The 26,751-nt window shown below is 38.8% G+C and overlaps 1 long non-coding RNA gene across 2 annotated transcripts in view; it reads right to left on the reverse strand.

Moving 5' to 3' along the window:
- Window positions 1-1,134: 1,134 nt before the first annotated feature.
- LOC122708171 overlaps window positions 1,135-26,751 on the reverse strand; it is a 50,223-nt gene continuing 24,606 nt past the window's right edge. The window contains exons 2-4 of one of the 2 annotated variants that reach the window (XR_006345034.1): window positions 11,984-12,192; window positions 1,433-1,625; window positions 1,135-1,306 (exon numbers count right to left, since the gene is read on the reverse strand). This is a non-coding gene — a long non-coding RNA (uncharacterized LOC122708171). The remainder of the gene's footprint in view (window positions 1,307-1,432; window positions 1,626-11,983; window positions 12,193-26,751) is intronic. The other variant, XR_006345033.1, reaches the window with a different exon arrangement.

The following is a 26,751-nucleotide window of genomic DNA, read 5'->3' on the forward strand; positions in this document are numbered from 1 at the left end:
AGGCTCCAGCAGTGCAAGCACTGGGTCCTAACTACTGGGCTTCCAGGGAACTGCCCAGAATATTCTTAATTTGATTATCCAACTGATACTTAAGGGAACCCTGACTGATATAAAGGCTATTATGTAAGGAAACAAATCATTGGAATAAGTTTAGCTTATAGTTATCACCAGTTAAGAGCTAGTTATGAGCTTTGTTTGAGAAGCTCTCATGTAAGATAGTATGATGCATCAGATTGGAAGCCAACATTTGTACGCCATGTTTGTAGTTTGTTGATTGCTGACTGCTGTATTTATTTTCAGCTATCCGACGGTGAAGTCGCATCTCCAAGTGTCCATTAGTTCTTGAGGGCATTGAGTGGGAACATAATATCTGTGACATGCTAAGAAGAAAAATAAAACAGGGTAAGGGAATGAAGAGTTATGGAGTAGGAGTTCTCAGATATGGTGATGTTTGAACAGAGATCTTTATTTTTATTATTTAAAAAGCATTTATTTGCATTTATTTGGATACACTGGGTCTGTCTTAGTTGCGGCATGTGGGATTTCTTAGTTGAGTTCCATGCAAACTCTTAGTTGCAGCATGTGAGATCTAGTTCCCCAACCCGGGATCGAACCTGTGCCCCCTGCCTTGGGAGCACAGAGTCTTAGCAACTGGACCACCAGGGAAGTCCCTGAGCCAAGATCTTCAAATGTAGTAAAGGAGTGAGCTACGTGGAAATATGGGTGGGGAAGGGCAGTGTCCTGGGCAGAGCGAACAGCCCATTCAAAGGCTCTGAGGTTAGACTGTGTTTGGTGTGTCAGAAAGAGTGGAAGCAAGCATGGCTGGGGTAGACTAAGGCAGAAACAGGTAAAAGATAAGAGAAATAACCCTAGTTTTCTCTTCTATCCAATTAAAATATTTTTTACCTTTTCTACTCATTTGTTGTGGACACAAAGTTTGAGCACAGTATTTGCAAAGTGACGAATAGAACTTTTCTCACATAATAAGTATTGATGGTCGCAATGTGGGGTGGAGGTCCCAAATGCCACTTTTTTTTCTATACTCCTTTTCCATCCTTTCAACAGCTCCAGCAAAAACTCAGTATATCCAAAAAGACTTAAGAAATACTTTATTTTTAAATGAACAGCCTAAGTTTTAATTAAGTGAATTTTCTTGACTCTGTTAGACTATTTTCTTCAATTTCAAATTAGTTTCTAGATCTTCTTGTTTATCCCATTTTGATTTGATTTGTGTTAGCCACGTGTCTTTTTGCCAACCTTCCATTATTTCTCTGGATCCATGTTTTGGCTCTGGCAGTCCCAACTACTGTAACATAAAAAACTCTTATAGATTTTTAAGGAAGTTTTTCACTTACAGAAAGTAATAAAAGTATTAATTTCCTTTTCAGATTATTTAAATGGATCATAAAATAGCCTAATTTACTGAGCTTACCTTTCTTTGTGTCCCAGATAATCAAGAGAGGATGTATGGTCTCGGGTACTAAAGGATTTATGCACACTGGTGGTCTGAAAGGTTTAATGTCTCTTCCTGGAGTAATTAATTTAAAGTAGGGCAAGACTGGACCCACATCATTATTTCATTTTAAGTGCATCTGGAAATTCAGAGACTGAGCCTTTGTTTAGCTCTGTAGAAGAAAAAGAAAAAGAAATACATGTTCATAATGCTTACCTATTATTAGAGCAATTCTATGATTGCTCCTCATAATCAGGAGGCAAAGCTCATGATGTCGCTTTGAGTAGGAGACGAGGCAGCAGACTCACTTGTGTTCTGTTGATGAGGCATGGACTTAGGAGCACAGAAAATGAGGTTTAGTGAAGCATAGAGCTTCTACAATGTTAGGAATTAAGCAAAACCTGAGGATTTATTTGGAAAGAGAAAAGAAATCCCCCAAATAAGTCTTAGAGATATTTAATATTACAATCATCACAAAACCAAGTAAAAGAACATAGTGTTTTTTAATAATTGACTGCCTGATTGTGGCTCAGCTGGTAAAGAATCCACTTGCAATGAGGGAGACTTGGGTTCAATCCCTGGGTTGAGAAGATCCCCTGGAGAAGGGAAAGGCTACCCACTTCCAGTATTCTGGCCTGAAGAATTTCATGGCCTGTAAAGTCCATGGGATCGCAAAAAGTTGGACAGGACTAAGCAACTTTCACTTTCACTTTGACATATCCTGATATTTCTTCCTACATTTTTGGCTGCATACTCTTTGATTACCTTTTAATAATAAAATTATTTCATTGTATTTTCCACAAAAAGAAGAGAAAAATATCTCAGTCTCTCTTTTAGCTTCAGTTCAGTTCAGTTCAGTCACTCAGTCGTGTCTGACTCTTTGCGACCCCATGAATCACAGCACGCTTAGCTGACTGTAATTTGTTTCTTATTATTCCTGGTTTAGAAGAATACAACTGTGGCTTAATACACAGACACACTCACTGTTTTTACTACATTTCCAGTTTGTGCTCTACAATCACAGGAATTCTGATCAGTTTAGTAGTTTATTTCTCACAGTTCCTATCAAAGTGAAAAAAGTTAACTACAGGCTGCATTATATTCTTGCCAGGAGAAAAAGTTCATCTTGACCAGGCATCTGTGAAAAAGCACATCATTGAGGACAAGCTTAGAGTTTATAAACTGGGGATTGGAACAGTGTTCTTCAGACTGGCTTCTGCCTTCATGCACTTCACGTTTCCTTTTTTCCCCATTCTTCACATACTCCCAACACGGGGAGCACAGGGCATGTTCACATTTCAGTAAGACCTCCAACCCTGCACCCTGGGGCAGGGACACCGGGAGGAAAGCGCAAGCCGTGGTAGGAAGCAGCCTGGTGATACCATTTCTAAACTAGCACGGCTAGAAGTAACTTTGGGTACATGGAAGTGATCGCATACCCCATAACGTTAGCCCACTAAACCCAAACTAGATCTATTACTAACACAAGTTCCTCTTGGCAGTCGCCCCCAATAGTGTGTTGTCCCAGTAACACCAGTTCACCAGAGCGGAAGTATATGGGAAGGAAAGTCAGAATGGAAAGAGGTAATAGTATTAGCCAATTGTGGTTAAAATATCTGAACTTTTTCAAATTTTACAGAAACTTATATGGCCTCCTAGCCTTTGGATAGAGCCCACGTAGCTGAACAACCACCTAGAAGCTTAAGTGTCAGTAAATTCAGTGTAAATCTTCCGGGGCTGAAATAAAAGAATTGGTTTTACTCTCTCTCGTTATCTTTATCAGAGCACTAGGAAAAACGAAATCTACTCAGAACTGGTTCACTAAATTTAGTTGGTGAAATCAGATATTATCCATGACTTTGTTCCTAGGTTTTTTCATAATATACAATAGGTGGCATTTCCAAAGTGATTTTTACTGAATATTGAATGACTGAGTTAAAATATTGATAAGAAGGATAAAATTAATTTGCTTTATATCTATTCAACTGGTGATAGAATCCCTTTCCATGGTGATTATATAATAGGCTTTCATGATTTTAATTTTTATGTTTCCTACTTGTCTCCAGGTTTCATCTTTTTCTCTTTGCATTTTTTCACCATGTGTTCTCTCATCTTTATGGTTCCCTGTCCCCTTCTCAGGCATTAAGTTTTCTTAGCAATGGTTTTGGTTCAGAAACACACTCTGAGATAAAGAGGTCTGGGTTTTATGTTACTGATAGGTGAGGTAAAACCTGGGGTAGAGAAGAGCAAATCAAATAATTGGGGCACTGAGATTTGGGCCATGCTTCACTGCAGAGATTAAGGTCATGTTTTAGTCAGTCCCAGCTGCTATAACACAATGCCATAGACTGGGTGGCTTAAACAAACATTTATTTGTCACAGTTCTGGAGGCTAGAAAGTCCAAGATCTGGGAGCCAGTATGATGGGGTTCTGGTGAGGAGTCTCTTCCTGGCTTGCAAATGGTTGCCATTTTATTGTACCCTCACTAAGCAGAGAAAGAGACAGAGAAATCATTTTTCTTGTACCTCTTATAAAGGCACTAATCCAATCACAAGGGCTCTACCCTCCTGACCTAATTACCTCCCAAAGACCCCACTTCCAAATAAAGTTACATTGAAGAATCGGATTTCACATATGAATGGCGGGAACACACTCAGTCCATAGCAGATAGGTAGGCAATGAAGCCGAAACACGCACACACTGATGCAATCCGTCAGCTCCTAGATCTTCCTACTGTCATAGCTAAGCCCAAACCTCTTCCTTCTATTAGTACCCTTGTGACCACTTTCTGTATGTTTCCCTTTCTTACTCGAGTCTGTCTGTAATGTATACTTTTAACCGAATTTCATTTAGATAGGATCTTTGTACCCTGCTGCCAGGCACCGTATTTTGTTGGCATTTGGCATTTGGTTGAACATATGGGAAGCACGAGGTTAACCCAGTCACTTGGAATTACTGGAAGCTCTTCTCAGCGTAATGTTACCTATGGAATCCATTTATATTTTCTTGCCATTTCATAAATTAAGCTCCACTTAGACTGAAGGAAAAGAAGCTACTTTGAATTTTTTTTTTTTTTTTTAACTGAGAGTCTTCAGGAGGAAGGAGGAATGACAGGGCATATTTCCTATAAGAACAAAAAAATGCCACATGGTGTTTCCCTTACCTGTCTGATTTCTTTCCGTTAGGAATATGTTTCATAAGGGAAAGCATGTTCTTTTTATCGGGGAACTTCTTTGTTTTTTTCTCATGTCCCTTAAGATAATTTTGATAGATTATGATTCTCCCTTGCACATTTTAAAGTTCATAACTAAAATGCTTAATTGTAAATGTATTCAGTTTCAAAGGATAAAATTTCTGGCACATTTACATTGAAATTTTAAAGTGAAACCGTTACCTCACTTTTAAACGTAGTCCATGGGATTGCAAAGAGTCAGACACGACTTAGCTACTGAACAACAGCGTTACACCCACAGTCATGTATTTTTAAAAGCATGAATATTTCTTAACAGCTAGACATTTTGCATCACTCTCTTTTCTCCTGTAAATTGTATTCCCTTTACACCTCCTCCTCAAAATGTTACACTAATTTAATCTATTTTTTGTTTAAATATATTTTATTAATTACTCTTTCATATGCTTGTGCAACAAAAAGAAACAATTCCTATTCTCTTTTTTTAAATAATCTCTAGTCAAGAACTTCATGTCTAAATTTAAATTCCTTTTGTTACAATTTTAGATTAGCCTAGATGTTGCAAAAAAGAAAGAAATTTTCTGTAACCTTAGAGTTCTAAGAGTTAAACTTTTCTCTGTATTATCATTACAGTCATTTTTCATAGGCAAATGATGGAAAACAAGTTACATTAATTATAACTTTTCAAATTATTGCAAGTCAAAAATAAAATTGTATTGGAAGTGCATTTCACAGTGTGGTAGGTGGTGGAAGTTTATGCTGTTTTGATCAAATGAAGTGACACGAATATTTACAATTGCTATTTTGCCATCCTAGAGATTGTTGCATCTTAGAACCATGCAGGGCACCCAAGGGATGGGAGACAGGTGTATCTTTCTTTTGTCAAGTGAGAAACAGGCTATGGCCAAAGGAAGTGGGACAGAGAAGGGCTACAGATATTTCATTGAAGACATCGACCTTGGCAAATTTGTTTTAGGAAAGAGTAGATATGGAAGTTGAGTATCTGGAAATTGATTTCCTTAAAACTGTGTTGGCATATCTTCTGAAAAGTTACATATACTCCAGAGAGTAAGTATACAGATTTGTAAAAGCTACTCTATAGTTCTTAAAATGTGCTCAGTGCTAAGCCATTTCAGTCATGTCTGACTCTGTGCAACCCTATGGACTGTAGAACTATGGAGTATCTTTTACAAAAAAATATACATATTCGTAAAAGCTACTCTGTAGTTCTTAAAATAGTCCATGAATCTTTTCCCTCACAGGAGTAAGAGTTAAGGGAGCAGTATGAAGGGCAAGTGAGGATGATTACAGGCTCTACTTTGAAACATTTGTAGTGGGAAGGAACACAGTGGGAGAGCCTCTTTTTAGGTAAGTTTGAATGGTTAGGAATTCTGATCTATTTTGATTAGAATAAAGACTTCATTTGATTTCTATTGCCAATAATTCCCTGCTTTTTGAAAAGTAAATTGCATTTAAGTTAGTCTGTTTAAATTTAGTGTGATAACTGAAGCTATTAATTTCAGCTCCAACGACTTCTCCTAATGTATGCTCACAGGGGAGACCCTACTAACTACGAAATGTCACAGATTGTCACAAGAAGAAAATATGGAGGAAACTCCCAGAGAAAATGCATCAGGTTAACTCACACTAACAAATGTCCCCCACTTAAAATTGTTTCTAGAATCAGTTCATGATTTACTCCAAAAACCTTGTTGTTGTTTAGTTGCTAAGTTGTGGCCAATTCTTGGACTATACCCTGCCAGGCTCCTCTGTCCATGGGATTTCCCAGGCAAGAATACTGAAGTGGGTTACTAATTCCTTCTCTAGGGGATCTTCCTGACCCAGGGGTCAAACTCACGCTTCCTGCGTTGGCAGGCATATTCTTTACTGCTGAGCCTCCAGGGAAGTCCCAAACCCTTAAATAGATAAAAATTTTCAGTAATCCTACTTATTTGATTTTACATATTTCAATGTATTTTTTCAAGTTGTAAATTTATTTATTTATATTTAGTATTAATTTTGTTTAATAATAGATAAATGTATGAATAGATATAAATAAGATGTTATCAATTTGCACTTATTATTTTTTATCTGAAAAAAAGTATATTGCATAAGGAAATCACAAGATATCTTTTACAAAAAGGTTGGAATGAAGATATCAGGTTTGTAAATGTCCATATGGAACTATAGCAATGGCAAAGGCCAGTGAGAATATAAATAATACGCAATTAGGACCAATATCTAAATAAGATATTATAAAAACAGAAAACAAAATGTGCAAAAAATACACCTCATAATTGTGTATTAAACTGGCAAGCATAAATTTATTTACTGATATAAAAAACATAGAATAGCATGCATAATTTTATGCAAGGTTTTTTAACATTAATTGAGAAGTCTGCACTAAACTATAAATTTATAATAAATTTATATCTTGTACATTTTTCAGTTTATTCAGTTTATTTTCAATTTACTTTTATTTCAGTTTAGCAAATTAAAAAAAAAAAAAAAAAACCCCTGCTATTAAAACAAAGGAATCTTTGTTTTACTTTATACGTCAGAAAAGTGAAAACTAGCAAGGTCTTAACTGTAAACCGACTATTTGTTTTCAATTGTTTGGCACAAGATCATACATGTTTTAAACCCAATTTTTAACTTCCTCTTGGAGCACCCTGGAGCAAAAGTTCTGAAACAATGTGAGAAAAATTGCCCTTGGAGCACTTGGCAGCCAGAACCTCTCTCCATGTGTTATGTGATGTCCCACTTGGGTTTTAGTTAAACCTAGAAACATCTTTCATCCTTTGGTCAAGCAGCAGACTTGCCTAAGCAAAGCTGGTGAAGTCAGAACCTGATCTCAGGCTTGGAAGTGTGTGGGGGGGAAAGGGAAGGGAGAATGAGACAAAGGAGAGGAGAGGAGTGGGAAATAAAGAAATATGGGAATAGAAGGAAAGAAAAGAGCTGTCAAGAGGTAGAAAAAGAGTGAGCTGTGTGTGTTTGGAAGAGCTAGGGCAGCACCATCCATCCATCTCCGTGCCAGTGCCATCATTACCTAAGTCTATTTAGGGAACTTTCCAAAACACAGAGGAGTTTCTCGGGTCTGGCTCTCAGAACTTATGCAACCAATTGTTTTGGGAACAGCCTGAAAATTTCACAAGAGAGCTGAGTTCTCCAGAGATTGACAGTTTGACCAAAAGATCAAAGGTTTGGTACAGTGGGGCTAATTTTCAGAAAGCCTTCCAAATTGTGAAGATTTTCCTCCTTGTTATGACAGTTATGACGTGAAAATAGTCATTGGAGGTGCTTAGAAGCAGCTTTCTTCTTTGTTCACAACGTTCCATGAACATCAGTCCTCTCCAAACCCATGAAAACAAAGTGGGCGGCAAGGATGATGACACCCAAATCGCTGATAAAAGGAGAAGCGCAGAAATATGCGGTGATTAGTTTGGTTAGCTGAAAAGAGAAAGTTGCATGATTGGATTACAAATATTACTGCCTTCAGATCAACGCAGCACATAAGCAGCGTTACTGTGAGTGGGTGGGGAGAAAGGAGGAATTGCATGATTAAGAGTGAGATGAGCAATCATCAGTTGGGGTCGGGAATGATATCTTAACAGTTATTTGAGATTCTGAATGCACCAGATCTATTTATCAAACCAATAAGAAGATCTAAAAGCCATACAGAGAGATTCCCCTAGATTAGGGAAGTCTGTGATAAACAGAAGCTAATAGTGTGCTGTGATTGAAAATACACATGGTAAATAATAGCAGCTCTCACTCTTTTATTTTTAATGTTTGTTTAATTAACAAGAGGTGATATAGATAATCTGAATACTGGCTACAGTCTCTAATGACCAGGAGACACTTAATATTTACTTGAAAGTTAGAGCCTGGAAGTAAAAACCCATTTCCCCCAATGTTTTATAAATCTCTCTTTTGGCTGCTGAGAATAACTCAGAATATGGGACCATAGAAACTTCACAATTCCACCAAGACTTTCTGGTTCATTGTTCTTACAGTTTGGATCTGGCTTCACAACTATACCTGGGACTTATTAGGCCAGGAAGTCAAGGAGTTGGCATGTGTTTTTATTATAGTAAAACTTATCTGGATTTAAAAGGCATTAAATGTCTTCTGATTTCTTTCCCTTCCTTCAATCGTACAAGAATGCTTTAATTGGATATTGTAACTGAAAACGTTCACTCTGCATTGATCACCTGGAGATCTGTTTTCAACCCTCTGAAGATTCCCAAATGCAGGGCTTCTCTTTAAAAGTTCTTAAAGCTGGGTCTTTAAGTCTATAAAGATCCATGAGCCCAAGATTTCCTGCTTGGGGTGCTTTGAGCCTCAGTCATCCAGCTTTGCTCTCTCCATTGTTCAATTACTCGGATAACAGCCAGGCCCTATTTCCCTCCTGTGCATTGGGATAAAGCCATCTTTATCCTCATTCATGAAAAGGAAAATTCAAATTATTTACACAGAATTCATTCTGTTGCTACGTATCTCCTTTCCACCATAATTTAAGAAGCTTAGCTTGATATACAAGGCACACTCTGAGGATGACTGGCCAGGCATTGTTGAAGGGCTTAAATAACAGAAAAGCAAAACAGGACGGGTTGGGTAATATTCAGCTAAATTGCACTCTCAAAAACACCAGCACTATTATCAGCTCCCACTGCAATTAAATGAAGATGGTTTTTCCAGGAGTTTGCATCCAGCCATAGTAAATTTACAGTGGAAGCTTCCAAAAGTGACATGTGTTTCTCCTCACTTACTTCACTCATAATTCCAATTAGGAACACACTGATTAACCCCAGCACACGATTTCTGGGAGAATCTTCTATTATCCTGACTAATTTCATGAGCTCAGAGAAAAAGGGAGAAGTTTATAATTCATTATGGCAAATTATGCAAATCTAAACCTCTGACAGCCTGTATTTATAAAAAGATATGAGACTAACTATTATTTATTTATTCTTCTAGGAAGATGTGGGTGCTCTGAATTCAGATGCTGAATGAACTGACTGCTTCAGAACTGCCTTGAGGAAAAAATGCTAAATATCTGACTGAATTTTGTCAGTATGCTAAAGCATTTATTTATTTTTTTATAAAAGCGTTTCAGAAAAAAAATTAGTGGACACAATTCACTGGGCACATGCATATGAATGTGATAAAATACAGTGGTTTGCAAAGCCAAGATAAAATGGAATGAATGACAAAACAAATTTCCCCAAAGGTAAGTTGTGTGATAATGTTTACCTATTTTGAACCATCTGTCTGCTCCATTTCTACTAGTGCTGCTCTGGCCAATTCACCGCACTGAAATCTTTACTTTTTCTCATACGCCTTGTCAAGACTCTTTTCACAGATACCATGGTGATTTTTTAAAAAATTGGATCATGTTACCCCTGCTTATGTAAAACCTATCAAAATTCCCATTGCATTTTTGAATAAAATACAGATTCCACTCAGATCTCATTTCTTGTCATGTCTTTCTCAATCCGTATTTTCCAATGTCCCTGACCAACTTTCTATACCTATAAAAATCCTTGCTTCAGGACCTTTGCACTTCTTAGCCCCTCTGCCTGGAGTTCACTTTTCCCCAACTTTAAATTTTAAATTTAAATTTAAAATTTCCCCCAAATTTCCTTCTATCAATCAGGATTCATTGCTTTCTAGGCGTCTCATCACAAGTAGCCTGTAGATTATTCATTATCACATTACCTTGTTACATCTTCTTCAGATGGCTGTCATTATCTGAAATTATCTTTGTTTACCTGGTTAATGCCTTTCTTCCCCTATAGAACAGAAACTGAAAGATCAGGAGCCTGTTTGTCCTATTCACCATTGAACTGCCAGCATTTTGACATATATGTAAGGCACATGCGTGCATGCTGAATCGCTTCAGTTGTGTCCAGTTCTTTGTAACCCTAGGCACTATAGCCTGCCAGGTTCCTCTGTCCGTGGGATTCTCCAGGCAAGAATACTACAGTGGATTGCTATGCCCTCCTCCAGGGGATCTTCCAGACCCAGGGATCAAACCTATATCTCTTATGTCTCCTGCATTGGCAGGCAGGTTCTTTACCACTAGCACCACCTGGGAAGCCCCAAGATGGCATGAAGACAGTATGCCATCTTCTAAATCAAGATTTTGAATTTCTTACACTTTAGGTGGGGGGCTAGGCTTGTGATCAAGACTGTGTAAACCGCCCGGCCCGGGGCCACTGCCGCCGCGGTTGACTGTCTGGCGGATGCAACTATATCTTGGAAGCATTTTTATACCATCTTGAAATTTCAACAAACTGGCTTTTGCCAGTTTATCCAGCTGTCTTTCAAGAATAAAAGTTGGGGTTTTCAAGGATAAAAAAAAAGACTGTGTAAAGTCAGAGGTATGTGTTGTAGCCAGACAGAACTAGGGATGGTCAAGGGACTGATGGGCAGTATGATGTTATAGAAAATATGTGAGCTTAGAATCAGACCTGAGTTCAAATCTCAGTCTGCATCTAACCAGTTGTGTGACTTTGGACAAGGTACTCACAACTTTAGTGAGGTTTGCTTTCCCATTTATAAAGAATGGAGAACAAAGAGCATTTACAAATAACTGTTTCACAGTTTTGTGAAGATTAAATGATAACATGTATGTAAAGTGATTAGGCCTGCGCCTTCTACATACAGGTTCCCAATCAGTGGTCAGTTATTGTGACAGACATTACTTGTTACCTACCCCATAGTTCCTTCTTCTTTGATAGCAGAGCCCCAATTTTGTTCAGGGTGATAATGCCTAGGCCCGGATGATTAATCATGTTTAACCTGAGGCAGTCATTAACAATTTGTCCCGCACTTTCCCAAACTCCTTTGCAACTACAGGTGGTCATGTGACCCAATTTTGGATGACAAAACTAAGGAGAAGTTTGGTGTGTGTGTGTGTGAAGAGGGGAAGGGAGTTTCTAGGGATGTTTCTGCTTTTCTGATGCAAGGACAGACATCAGCGATGTAGATAATTACTGCCTCCCTGCTTTCTTCTTGCCATGAATGTTAAATTGATAGCTTACGAAACAACCATTCTACAACCTGAAGAGAAAGCCTTGCCAATTTTGCACCAGTAAACCAATGCCAGAAGCCATTTACCTGCACACATTTTTGTTGTATGAAAACAACAATCCCAGATACACTCAAGCCAGGGTTAGGTTAACTGCTACTCAAAGTATTTCTAACGGATGCAGGTGTGTCTGGGTCTGTGTGTATGCATGTGTAGTGTAGGCAACACATTTAAAAGTTATGGCTGTTGTTGTTGTTTAGTCTTTAAGTCCAACTGTTTTGTGATGCCGTGGACTGTAGCTTACCAGGTTCCTCTGTCCATGGGATTTGCCAGGCAGCATACTGATGTGGGTTCCCATTTCCTTCTCTGGGAGATCTTCCTCACCCAGGGATTGAAGCCACGTCTCCTGCTTTGGCAGGCAGATTCTCTACTGCTGAGCCACCAGCGAAGCCCGAACGCGATGGTAGTGACATGTATGTTACTGGTACCCAGAGTTAGCTGGTTCAGTGTCACCTGGATATTTACCAAGCAAAAGCAGGGATGGATTGCCAATTTTTGGCAGGTCACACCTTAAACATGATAGAGGTTAAGAATCTGGATTTTAAATTTCATTATTTAAAACTGATACTCAGGATACCAGTCCTTCCAAAATACTGGCTACATTTTATTGTGGAAAACAATAGCATGTGTATTTATCTAAAGCCAAGTTTTAAAAGAAATCTGCTTTTCATTTTCAATGTTAACCTCATTTTATTTCCTTTTATAAAAACCAAGTATATTCTGTTTATATTTTTGGATATTTGAGTAAAGAACAAACAGCATTTACAAAATGCTATACTTAAAAAAACATTTTAGAGCTTAAAAATTTAAAGTGTTTATGAGAAAAATGACTTAAAATAAAACATATTTAAACTAAAAATGTTATATTGTACTATGTACTATATAAAAATGCATCATGCTATATGAATTCTTTACCATCTGAGCCACAAGGGAATCATGAAATGTATTATTAGAGGCTAAAATTTTAAAATAATACAATATAGTTTTAGGTACTTCTTTAACTGTTAATTTTCATAATAAAAGTAAAATTTATGTGGTGTTACTAATAAAATATTTATCTATATGAACTCATTTAGTCTTCTCATTAGCCTTCTCTAGGAAGTTGGTATCAGTATTATTGTCATTCCCATTTTATGGCTGGGGATACTGAGGCACACAAATGCTGAATAATTTGTCCCAGTAGCACTAACATATGAACCAAGGGAGCCTGGCTCTAGAATCTACTCTCTTGTCTGCTAAAATTTGTTGCCTCCCAAGTTATATTACTCATTATACTTCACATGAGAATAGTTATATTACTTGTTAACTTGTGCTAAGCTACATCACTTAACACATTTCCCATTCACTCTTTTATCTGTGTATTTAAAGTTTTTTTTTCATTTATTGTCCCATACACTTTGGAATACAAATATACATCTTCCCTTACCCTATTCCTCCCAGTAAGCTATTAATAACAGGTTGAGAGAGATCACTAGTACTTCTATGCATTCAAACAATTAAAACAAAACTCCCTCTGATGGGAATCCTAAGCCAAAATGCTCACTCTCCTCAGGAATAAAGATTGCTAAGAATAAAGGATCAGTTGCCCTTTGGGGACACATTAGGAGCCATTGCACTGACCACACTCAGCCTGTAAAACTCCAGCTCGAATTCTGCCATTTCTGTTCAGTTGATGGCCTGCAGTTCAGGGCATGTGAATATCTTATTCCATCTTCTGGGGGAACCATGCAAGTGTTATCTTTTCTTTTTTCTGTCATTGTGACTTAGGAAATAGTCACAAAAAAAGATGACAACTACTGATTTTATGGATGAAGCAAACATTTTAGAAAAAGGGGTGGGACGGAGCATTCTTTCCATTGTCTTTTCCAAGATTAGATGGACTATGAGAAAGGGATAAGAGAAAAGCAAAAGTCAGAACGATTTAATGGAAGAGAGCAGAGAATGTGAGAATAAAACATGGAAGAAGAGCAGGAGATTCAGGGAAGAGTGAGAAATTCAGCAGGTCTGGGTCTTAGGGTTGTGGAACAGGTATATGAAGAGTGTTGGTGAAGAAAAAAGGCTTCTTCCTTCGTGGTTCACTTGTGGAAAGCACAGTTTTAAAGAAAGCTATCTGTAATGGCCCCTCTACTTGGATGCTTCCTAGGGATCAAGGAAATAAATAATTAAGCCTAGCCCAGGCCATGTCCTTTTTCTCCTGGCATTTGTATTCTCTCTCCATTCTCCAAACCTTTGCTATTATTCCTTAAGTTAATCACCCATCTTCCTTTTGCAGCATCCTGTCCCGATATCCACAGTTCTCACAGTGACACAACAGTGACTGGGCATGCATGGAAAAGCTATATTAAAGCTCTAACTCCTAGTACCTTAGAATGTGAGTTTATTTAGAAATAGAGTCATTGCGAATGTAATTGGCTAGATCAACATGTGATTATAGTGGAGTAAAGTGGTTTCTGCATCCAATATGACTTGTGTCCTTTAAAGATAAGAGAAATTTGGTAGAGCATATACGCACAGCGGAGGCAGCCATGTGAAGAGGGAGATAAACCAGAGGAGGTGAGGGTGGTTCCTCCACAAGAGGCTTCAGGGATCATGGGCCTGCCAGCACCTTGATTTCAAACTGCTAGCCTCCAGAATCATGAGACATACATTTCTGCTGTGTTTAGCCCTGGTTTGCAGGTACTTTGTTCTAGAAGTCCTAGGAAACTAATAACCCTGCTCTCCTCCCCTCTCTCTTCTCTTACCTTCTTTTCTTTCTTCTTCCCTACTCCCTGGAAACAATAGCATCTGCCCCGTGACTTCCATTACTACACATATTCTGATTAACTCTCAGATCTCATGAACTCCAAAAGCAAATTTATGATTTCCCATTGATCTTTTTCATGTGGATGTTCTGCAGACATATGAAATTCAACACATTTAAAACAGGACTCAGATTTGCTCTTCTATGTCCTTGTGGCAGATTGTATTTTTCTAAGATGACTATTGCAATATATCTCATTGTAACATTGGAATGTGACACTATAAGTCCTTTCATCCAGAGTTGAGGGTCTCTGTTCCCTCCCGAACCTGGGTGGACCTTTGTGATGACTCTGACTAGTGAAGTGACTAGCAGCAGAAGAGACTATGTAATTTTTAAGGCCAGGTCCTAAAAATTCTATTCACTTCTACCTGGTTCTCTTGGAACACTTGCTAACCTAGCCACCAAGCTGTGAGAAAGCCTAGGCCACATGATGAGGCCAAGTGTAGGCGCTCTGGTCAACAGCTCCAAATGAGGTCTCAGTGGACAAGATTCTCCAGGCACAAGAAAGAAGAACCCTTTGAGATGACCCCAACCACAGCCCATCTGACTGCAACACATGAAGGATCTTGAACAAGAACCATAGAGCTAAGGCAATTGACCTCCAAAACCATAAGAGATGACGGTAGAATGACTGTGTTATTTTAAGCCACTAGGTTTTGGGGATTAAATCATTAAGCAACAATAGATAACTAGTTCTCTATCTTGATTAACAAAACAACATTTAGCCAATCATGTAATCTTGTATTCTCAGTCATCTGTAATTCTTCCTTCTTACTCACTCCATAGATTTCAAACATTTTCTAATTCTTGCCAACATTCTAATAGATTTTGCTGAGAAAATTCTCTTCTTTATGTACTCTGTCCCTTGCCTTAGGGATACCACTGTAATAATGCATATGAAAAAGGTTGAGGATGTAAACTGACATCTCAGCTTCAATCTTGTCCTGATTGAATTGATCCTTGCGCTTATGTTAGAGTGATCTCTTTAAAAATGCAAATTTGATCAGGTCATTTTCTTGTCTGTCACCATCTGAGTTAAAGATAACGTCTTTGTGTGCAAAGACTCTCATTATGCAAGGCCTCCATAAGCTAGCTCCCAAAACTATTTTTCCAGAGTTATCACTTGGCTCATCAAAAACAAGACCAGGAGGTGACTATGGCTCAGATCATGAACTCCTCATTGCCAAATTCAGACTTAAATTGAAGAAAGTAGGGAAAACCACTAGACCATTTATTTAGGTATGACCTAAATCAAATCCCTTACAGTTATACAGTGGAAGTGACAAATAGATTCAAGGGTTTAGATCTGATAGACAGAGTGCCTGAAGAACTATGGATGGAGGTTCATGACATTGTACAGGAGGCAGTGATCAAGACCATCCCCAAGAAAAAGAAATGCAAAAAGGCAAAATGCTTGTCTGAGGAGGCCTTATAAATAGCTATGAAAAGAAGAGAAGCAAAAGGCAAAGGAGAAAAGGAAAGATATACCCATTTGAATGCAGAGTTCCAAAGAATTGCAAGGAGGGATAAGAAAGGCTTCCTCAGTGATCAATGCAAAGAAATAGAGGAAAACAATGGAATGGGAAAGACTAGAGATTTCTTCAAGAAAATTTGAGATACCAAGGGAACTTTTCATGCAAAGATGGGCACCATAAAGGACAGAAATGGTATGGACCTAACAGAACCTAAGGTATGGACCTAAGAAGAAGTGGCAAGTATATACAGAAGAACTATACAAAAAAGATCCCAGATAATCATGATGTTGTGATCACTCACCTAGAGCCAGACATCCTGGAATGGGACGTCAAGTGGGCCTTAGGAAGCATCACTACGAACAAAGCTAGTGGAGGTGATGGAATTCCAGTTGAGCTGTTTTAAATCCTGAAAGATGATGCTGTGAAAGTGCTGCACTCAATATGCCAGCAAATTTGGAAAACTCAGCAGTGGCCACAGGACTGGAAAAGTCAGTTTTCATTCCAATCCCAAAGAAAGGCAATGCCAAAAATGCTCAAACTACCGCACAGTTGCACTCCTCTCACATGCTAGCAAAGCAATGCTCAAAATTCTCTAAGTCAGGCTTCAACAGTATGTGAACCGTGAACTTCCAGATGTTCAAATGATTTAGAAAAGGCAGAGAAACCAGAGATCAAATTGCCAACATCCACTGGATCATCGAAAAAGCAAGGGAGTTCCAGAAAAACATCTACTTCTGCTTTATTAACTATGCCAAAGCCTTTGACTGTGTGGATCACAACAAACTGTGGAAAATTCTTCAGGAGATGGGAATATCAGACCACTTGACCTGCCTCCTGAGAAATCTGTATGCAGGTCAAGAAGCAACAGTTAGAACTGGACATGGAACAACAGACTGGTTCCAAATTGGGAAAGGACTATGTCAAGGCTGTATATTGTCACCCTGCTTATTTAACTTATATGCAGAGTACATCATGAGAAATGTGGGGCTGGATGAAGAACAAGCTGGAGTCAAGATTGTCGGGAGAAATATCAATAACCTCAGATATTCAAATGACACCACACTTATGGCAGAAAGCGAAGACGAACTAAAGAGCCTGTTGGTGAAAGTGAAAGAGGAGCGTGAAAAAGCTGGCATAAAATTCAACATTCAAAAAACTAAGATCATGGCATCCAGTCCCATCACCTCATGACAAATAGAAGGGGAAACAATGGAAACAGTGACAGACTTAATTTTTGTGGGCTCCAAAATCACTGCAGATGGTGATTGCAGCCATGAAATTAAAAGACGCTTACTCCTTGGAAGGAAAGTTATGCCCAACCTAGATAGCATATTAAAAAGCAGAGACATTATTTTGCCAACAAAGGTTCGTCTAGTCAAGGCTATGGTTTTTCCAGTAGTCATGTATATGTGAGGGAGTTGGACTATAAAGAAAGCTGAGCGCCGAAGAAATGATACTTCTGAACTGTGGTGTTGGAGAAGACTCTTGAGAATCCCCTGGCCTGCAAGAAGATCCAACCAGTCCATCCTAAAGGGGATCAGTCCTGAATATTCATTGGCAGGACTGATGTTGAAGCCGAAACTCCAATATTTTGGCCACCACATGCAAAGAGTTGACTCATTGGAAAAGACCCTGATGCTGGGAAAGATTGAAGGCGGGAGAAGGGAACGACAGAGGATCAGATAGTTGGATGGCATCACAGACTCAATGGACATGAGTTTGAGTAAACTCTGGGAGTTGGTGGTAGACAGGGAGGCCTGGCATGCTGCAGTTTATTGTGTCTCAAAGAGTTGGACATGACTGAATGACTGAACTGAACTGTCATCTCATGTCCCAACATTTTAGCCACTTTGGTCTATTCATTTTGCCCCAAGTAAACATCATTTATACTTTTGTACTTTTGCCCATGATTATTCTTCTTCCTAAAATGTCTTATTCAGTTTTTCCCTGCCCAATAAAACCTTTCAAGACCTAGATTACATATCACTGGTTGGAAAAACTTTCTTGGGACATTCTCTTGCCCTCTTGCAGAGTTATAATACTTTTTTCTGCTGCTTTGATAAAACCTTGCAATATCTTGCTCGTTTTACTAAAATTAGGTTTTTCTAAGTTGTCTCTCTTATTAAACTGAGAGACCTCTCATACTAGAATTACATGATAGATTTAATATTAGTAACTGATGATTCTTAGAACTGCAAAGTATATAATACAGTTACACCATTCATTCAATCATTCATCTATTTGCTCATTCATTTTTTCCTTTATCAAATATTGCTTACCAATGGCACTCTGTTCCTGAGGAAAGAGTGAGTATGTAACTTTTTTTATTTGTCTTAAGAGAGTCTGAAAATTAAGGGTCTTTTGCCCGGAGAACTCACAGGATGTTTTGGGAACAATTTCAATAACAAAAATAAAACAGATTCTTATGAAACCAAACACTATAATAATCACTTTACATATATCATTGCACTTAATCCTCATAAAGATACTGGAATGTAAATTTTATTGTTGCATAAACTGTTACTCAGAGATTAAATAACTTGTCCAAGTTACCAGTTAGTAAAGGACACTGCTATTTTTGGATCTAAGTCTGTTTGGTTGTCAAGTTTGTTTTCTTTCCCTCATAGGTCATATTCTCTTTTCCTTATAGGACTAGTGGTCATCTCTTTTGTAATTACTGCATTGTCACCATTTCCAGATCACTCATGTGTTCATCTACTGAAATATCTGGTGGGGAGTTGGGACACTATTAGCCTTGACAGCCTTTCCACCTAACTTTCCAAATTTCAGTTCCCGCAAGTGTCTAGTGACTTGTGTTCTGCTTCTCCTCCATTCTCAGTTATTTTGAGCATTTTAGAAGATGAATTTTCATGAGGCTGTACAGTGAGAAGTCTGATGAGTCAGGCAAAGATGGACTTGAGAAATTTCTAATTAGAGACAGTCCTGTGTTCAAACAGGGGATGTAGGAGGAAAGTCACAGCTGAGTAAGGAAGGACTATGGGTGTGGCTGTGGCATCTGTGTGTGGGTCTTTGTGTCTGTGTGGGTGTGAGAATGCAAGCACATGTGCTGTCTGCAGCAGAAGGCATCTGTGGTTGGAGTGGTTCTGGCTACCACTGTGTGTTTTTATTGTCTGCCGGTCCATGTGTTCTTAGGTGCACATGTGGCTTCTCCATGGGTGTGCCAGTCGTGTCTGTGTATGGGTTTCTCTGTGTGCATGTGGGGGTGCGGAAGGAAGAACTAAGTTCTCAATAGCTTTTCCAGACTCCCATCCAGAGCCCAAGACTCAAAGTGAAAATGCTGTCAAACACTCAAAGGAAAATTGCTGCTGATACAGGTAGGAGGCGTGAAAAAGCCAGAAAATGGAATGAACCATCCATTACATTCCCCACTCCTCTTCTCTTTGCAGTCTTTAAAGAGTCTCTTTCCCTATCTCTACCTCATCCCTTATTTGTCCAGGTGAATTATTTTTCGCTCTGCTTGCATGTCATCAAACTGAGTGATTGTTTCTGCCTCTAAATACTTCCTGTGTTTTTACCTCTAAAAGGGAAGAGGGGAGTGTGAGATCCAGAGAGAACTGGCAGGAGAAATGTCTAGACAGAGGGCACAGGGCGTCAGTGTCTGCCCTGCCATGTTCAATCATCACATTGACTGCATGCCAAGCACTGTGTTATGAGACAGTCACACCCCTGTCCCAATGTCTGCAAGCAACAGGCTAACAATCAAGAGGAGATAAAAGATAAAATAACGATTGGAATTATGGGGGAACATGAAACAGATCAATCGATGAAAGCAGCTGTGTGAATTGTGGAATATAAGTTCTCTTTGTGCTATATCAAAGTAAAATTTGCAAAAAATATGACCAAGAGAAAAAAAATCTATGAAAAAAATAAAGAGGAAAAAAACCTATGAAAACCATCTAATGCAGAACTTCTACTAATGCTTGACTCAGACTTGACTATTTTTCAAACTTGGTAGGGACTCTGATTTGTAAAGATGAAAAAATTTTTATTATATTTTCTGTGGTTTTTGGATAACCACAGAAGTTACATTTGAGAGATGGGAGAGGCAGAAGAGAGAGGACAGGAGAAGAAGAGAGGGAGGGATATATCATGGATGAGAGATATTGATAGATTTTTTCTTTTCCCTTCTGTTGAGCAGCAGTCATACAGTCAGGACAGCAGTGAGATACTTCCTCCTAAATTGGAAATAGGAGAAATAAGGTTTGCCATGTGTGGGAGTAGGCCTGGAGATTGTCTGTAAATAAGTGTCTCAAGTGTTTGGGAACACACAAAACTCTAGTAAAGGTCGCCTGGGTGTAATTTCAAGCAGGCAGTTCTAGACTGTGATTTTAATTTAGTAATCGCAACCCAATTGTATTGCATTTCATATGGAGAAAGAGTTGAATGCACAGAAGACTGCTCAGTCTGGAGGAAGACACAACTGGCCAGTCCAGCTTCAGGGAATTAGAAGACACAAATGCTCAATTGCTGCAGGATGTTTGGGGCAATGACTTTTTGTTTTGCAGTCTCGCTTTTAGCATGAAGAGGAGGTTTTGCTTAAGATCATTCATATTTCCATTTGTTTTTATTTTCTGTTCACCCAGTAGTATTTTCATTATCAGCTGTTCTGCTAATGAGAAGGTAGTACCCTGGGAGGGAAAAAGATCACTATTCTAGAACCTGGAAGGAATATCTCTCCCAGAATAAGTGGAGGAAGGGACAGTCTAATTGGATTGATAAACTTCAATCTCCTATGAGTTTGATTAGCTTGATTAGTCTTCCCAGCAGTGATGATAGAGAGAGATAAGACAAGATAAGGGTCAGATCCAAAACTGTAGCACTGTGAGAACTGTTAACAGGTGGATGGAAGGCTGGCGTTCCTCTGGAAAGCACCGTGCTGTTAACGACACTGTGTCCTTACCGCTGCTGGGTCATTATTTGGGAACAGCACACACAGAATGGGACAAGGCTTATCAACATATGCATATTTCCAACATTTCTCCTTCCATGACGCTAAAAAGAACTCTAGCTTGACCTTCTTCGTGCTGTTTCTTCCCCCCACTGTGAAAACCATAGTCCTGATTGACCTGCATGGCTTTTGAGATTTCGTGATGGAGGGTTGAGAAGTAAACGTGGGGAGTTGGGGAACAGAAAACAAGATACGATTGTGTCAGGATTTCAAGGAGATTCACTGTGGTCTGTGAAAGGAGTGAATTGAAGAGAGAAATAAGAACAGTCTTGAAGGACTATGTGTCAACTTCATGGAGTTTGAGGAGACACAAATAAAATGTTTGTTATTCTGAAATTATTTTGGTTGGATGAAATGGGATGTATTCTTTTTTTTCTAACCCACATGTTTTTTTTCTTCCTTCCTCCTTTTCTTTCTTAACTTGTTAAATTCTTTTTAAAATTGAGGTATAGTTGATTTACAATATTAGTTTTAAGTATGTAACATAGTGGTAAAATTTTTTATAGATTATACTCCATTTATAATTACAAATTTATAAAATACTGGCTATATTCCCTGCACCATATATTCTTGTAACTTGTATATTTTTTACATACTAGTTTGTATCTCTTTAGTCTCCTATCCCTATCTTGCCCCTCGCCAACTCCCTGTCCCTACTGGTAGCCACTAGATTGTTCTCTCTATCTGTGTGAGTCTGCTTCTATCTTGTTACCTTCACTAGTTTGTTTTATTTTTTAGGTTCAATATTTATGTGATAACATATTTCACTTGGCATAATACCCTCTGGGTCCATCCATGTTGTTGCAAACGGCAAAATTTCATTCTTTCTTTATGACTGAGTAGTGCTCCACATTTTCTTATCCATTTGTCTGTTGAAGGACACTAAATTGCTTCCATATCTTGGCAATTATGAATAATGCTGCTAAGAACATTGGGGTCCATATATCTTTTTGAACTAGTGTTCTCATTTTTTTTCAGATATGTGGCTATGAGTGGGATTGCTAAATCATATGGTAGTTCTATTTCTAGTTTTTTTGAGGAAACTCCACACTCTTCTGCATAGTGGTTGTATCAATTTACACTCCCAACAACTGTGTATGAAGGTTCCCTTTTCTCCACATCCTTGCCAGCATTTATTATTTGTGGTCTTTTTGATGATAGCCATTCTAACCAGTGTGAGATGATATCTCATTGTGGTTCTGATTTGCATTTCTCTGAGGATTAGAGATGTTGAGCATCTTTTCATGTTGGAATGCATTCTTTTAAATTCAACATCTCTGAGCATCAAAATAACTGAAATATAGCTTTAGAAGGATTTCACATAAGTTTTATTTCTTACTAATCTAAACTATTATCCCCAGAAATTTTTTAAATTAATATTTTGATTTTCAAGCCCAGAGAACCATCAGTCATAAGTTGTTAACTCACCCTGTCTCACAGCTTACAATACCACCTGTTAAAGGATTCTGTTTTCCAGAGCTCCAGACCATATATCTAACTACCAGTTGGTCATTTGTCTTGGATATCCCTTCAGTATCCTAGGTTCAAATGAGCTCTCCACTGTACACCCCCCCCCCCAAACTTTCTTCTCCTTCGGCATTTCTTTTCACAAAGAATGATAATGTTTTATGACTTTATTTCATGGAGAGAGTCTGAAAATTAAGGGTCTTTTGCCCAGAGAACTCACAGGATGTTTTGAATGGGAGAAAAGTTTTGAAGAGAGAAATAAGAATAGTCTTATTGACTATCTTGACAATAATATCTATATAATAATATAGATATTATTGACTATCAATGTCTTGACTCTTCCTTCTGTGTTATCAGCCTCCCAATTTGTCCATTCTAATTCCTAAATATTTCTTAAATTTGTCCACTAATCTCTACTCCATGGCCACAACCATGGGTCAGATGCCCATTGTCTCTCATGTGGATAACTGAAATAGCTCCCTAGCTATTTTCTCTAGGCCTTCCCTGACTCAAATCTCCCAGTGAAAATCATGCCACTATGCTACTATTGACCTATTTGTTACTATTTGAACTATGCCTTTCCTTGTGGTTCAGCTGGTAAAGAATCTGCCTGAAATGAGGGAGACCTGGGTTTGATCCCTGGGTTGGGATGATCCCCTGGAGAAGGGAAAGGGTACCCACTCCAGGATTCTGGCCTGAAGAATTCCATGGACTGTATAGTCCATGGGGTCGCAAAGAGTTGGACATGACTAAGTGACTTTCACTTTCCATATAGTTATCTCTAATTATTAATTTTAAGACTTTTAATTTGCTTTGAATGTGGCTGCTCAGTGCTGTAGCTTCTCCTATTGTGGAGTCAGGCTCTAAGGCGCTTGGGATTCAGCAGTTGCAGCTCATGGGCTCAGGAGTTGTGGTTCCCAGGCTCTAGAGCATACTCAATAGCTGTGGTGTCGGGCTTAGTTGCTGTGCAGCTTGTGGTATCTTCCTGGACCAGGAATTGAACCCATGTCCCCTGAATTGGCGGGCGGATTCTTTATCACTGTGCCTCAAGGGAAGCACGAGAATAGATCTTAAATGTTATTAACACACACACACACACACACACACACACACACACAGAGGTAATTATGTGAGGAGATAATTAGTTAATTAGTCTAATTGTGCAACCACTTTTCTACATATATGTCTATCCCTGATGGCTCAGATAGTAAAGAGTCTGCCTGCAATGCAGGAGAGCCAGGGTCAATCCCTGGATTGGGAAGATCCCCTGGAGAAGGGAATGGCCACCCACTCCAGTATTCTTGCCTGGAGAATTCCATGGACAGAGGAGCCTGGTGGGTTATAGTCCATGGGGTTGCAGAGTCAGACACAACTGAGCCAATAACACTTTCACTTTCTTTTCATGTGTATGAAGTCATGAAAAAATGAAAAAATAAAATTAGGGTTTGAAAAATGACCCTTGAACTTGAAAATGTAGCATTTGCTTTTACTGACAGGAAGTCTGCTTTGCCCCTTGGAATCTGTTTCCCACAGCTTTATTGAGAAATAATTTACACAGAACATTGTGTAAGCTTAAGGTATACACAGTGTTGACTCCAGGTATATATTTCAAAAAGATAACCACCATAGCATTGGCTAATAGAGCCTTCATGTACAAATTTCCCTAGAGGCCTCTATAATCTGCTCATTTTATTTTATATGTTTTAATTTTTTTACAATGATTTTTCTAAATATGATTCTTTTCTCACTTACATGACTTCGCATGTGGTAGAATCATGCTTTTGAATTCACCCTCCAGTTTTTTTTTTAAATTCTTGTTTTATTGTTTTGATTATTTCTCTTCTCTTCTCAAGACTCTTAATTCTTTGGATTTTGGGTCTTCCGTATTCATCTCTTAGGTCTCTTATCTTTTCCCATGTTTTCCATTTCTTTTTTTCTTCCAAGTTTTAGGAAACAAACTAGATATTTTCCTATCCTTGTATTTATGTTCCATTCTGGAAACTTGATTTTTAACTTGATCTGATACTCTCTCATGTCACATATGAATGAAGGCTTTGTTACTACCTTGGACTTCTTTCCAAACTGTTCCTGTCATGTATTTTCTATTTGTCTCCTGCTTGCTTGGATTTCTCTGATTTGCAGTCCTATTTTTCATCTTTGCTTTTGGCACAGGAAATTCCTGAACAGTATTTTGTAAGCTGCTATGAGATGTCTTTTTAGACCCCATAGGGTCTTGGCACCATATGTACGGGCTTCTAAGAGCACTGCTACTCTCAGACCCATTTATTGTCAGCTGATCACTTCTGTCAAAGTGACTCCAAAAGAGATCAGAGAGCAATTTATAAATCAAATCACCTCTCCTATCAGTTCTTGTGCAGTAGATACAAAATTCCTTGAATCAGGTTTGGTAAAATGAGTGGGTACTTCTATTATTGTTGTTTAGTCGCTAAGTCATGTCCAACTCTTTGCGATCCCATGGACTATAGCCTGCCAGGCTCCTCTCTCTGTGGGATTTCCCAGGCAAGAATACTGGAGTGCATTGATATTTCCTTCTCCAGGGTACACTTATTATGTGAGATAAAGACAGCAAGAAAAATAACAGAAGATTTCATGAAGATTTCTTTCAGAATAATAATTTCAGAAAATTTCAGAATAATAATTTCAGAAAATAATAATTCAGAAAATTTCAGAAGATTTCTTTCAGACCTCTGGTCAATGATGTGTGACTTACAAAGCAGGCAGTTTTTCACAATGCTGTAAACTATGTCACAGCAAGACTACGGTCTCTGAGCATAAGTTTGGGTGAGTCATCTCTTTTCCAGGGTGAGTCAGAAGAAAGATAATGAAATTGATGATATTAACTGCACCAAGAAAGAAGAACTGCATTTTGTGTTATAGACGTATTTCGTAGATGAGAAAACAGAATTCAGGAAAGTCTTGCCAGAGGTTCGTATCTAGTAAATGTCATAGCTGTACATATCCCTTTCGTCTCTGTATATGTGTGCTAAGTCGCTTCCGTCATGTCCGATTCTTTACGACTCCATGGACTGTAGTCCACCAGGCTCCTCTTTCCATGTGATTCTCCAGGCAAGAGTATGGGAGTGGGTTGCCGTGCCCTCCTCCAGGAGATCTTTCTGACCCAGGGATCGAACCCGAGTCTTTTATGTTTCCTGCATTGCCAGGTGGATGCTTTACCCCAGCACCACCTGGGAAGTCTCCTTTCTTCTGTACATCTCCTGATACTCTCTCCTGTCTCAGTTAACCTCCCTTCTCTTTGCTATTTCAAAGCCATTAGCAGTAGAGCAAGGTGGTTAAGAGTGTGAGCTCTAAAGTCAGACAGTTATGGATTTAAAATCCTGCTGCATCACTTTGTGACCTTGATTCCTGGGACATTAGAAAGTTACTTTGCCCATTTAGATCCACTTTCTACTCTCTTCACCATTCTCTCTTCCCCAGTAGTCTGACATCAGCATATTTATTCACAGGTTCCTTTGATCTGGGACCCTTGGTGGGTTTTAGCTAAGTTAGAGCATTGGAAGAGAATGAAGATGGAGTATTTATTCCCCTACATCCTCCCTTGGATTTCCCAAAGGCTGGCTTCACCCCCTTGTCACATAGTCCTCCCTCCTTGGCTCTCCTTCTGGATTCAGGAAATCATTCTCTCCCTCTCCAGGGTCAGGGATAGGAATACCCCCAACAGTACTAGCATCAGAGCACTGCATTGTCCCTTATAAATTGTCTTACACCATGCCTGACATATGTGTTCAGTCACTCAGTCATGTCCGACTCTTTGTGACCCCATTGACTGTAGCCTACCATGCTCCTCTGTCCATTGGACTTCTCAGGCAGGGATACTAGAGTGGGTTGTCATTTCCTCCTCCAAGGAACCTTTCTGACCCAGGGATCAAGCTCACATCTCCTGTATCTCCTGCATTTCAAGTGGACTCTTTGCTGCTGAGCCATCAGGGAAGCCCTACACTCTGCCTACACTTTGGCAAATAGGGCTTTTATTAAAACCTCCTCCAATTAACTATTTTTGAGTGCTCCATCTGTTTCCTGCCAGGACTCCACAAGATGTCACTCAAATTTTTATGTAAAATGAATGCTCTGAGATGACCTAGATGAGTGGGATGGGGCACTGGGTGGGGAAGAGATCCAAGAGGGAGATGTATATGTACATATAGCTGATTCACTTCATTGTACAGCAGAGGCTAACACAACTTTGTAAAGCAATTATACTCCAATAAAAAGGAATATCATTTACTTTATGGTTTTGTTGTGAGAATTAAATGAGATAGTGA

The sequence above is a fragment of the Cervus elaphus genome, chromosome 14, assembly GCF_910594005.1.
Source record: "Cervus elaphus chromosome 14, mCerEla1.1, whole genome shotgun sequence".
NCBI lineage: Eukaryota > Metazoa > Chordata > Mammalia > Artiodactyla > Cervidae > Cervus > Cervus elaphus.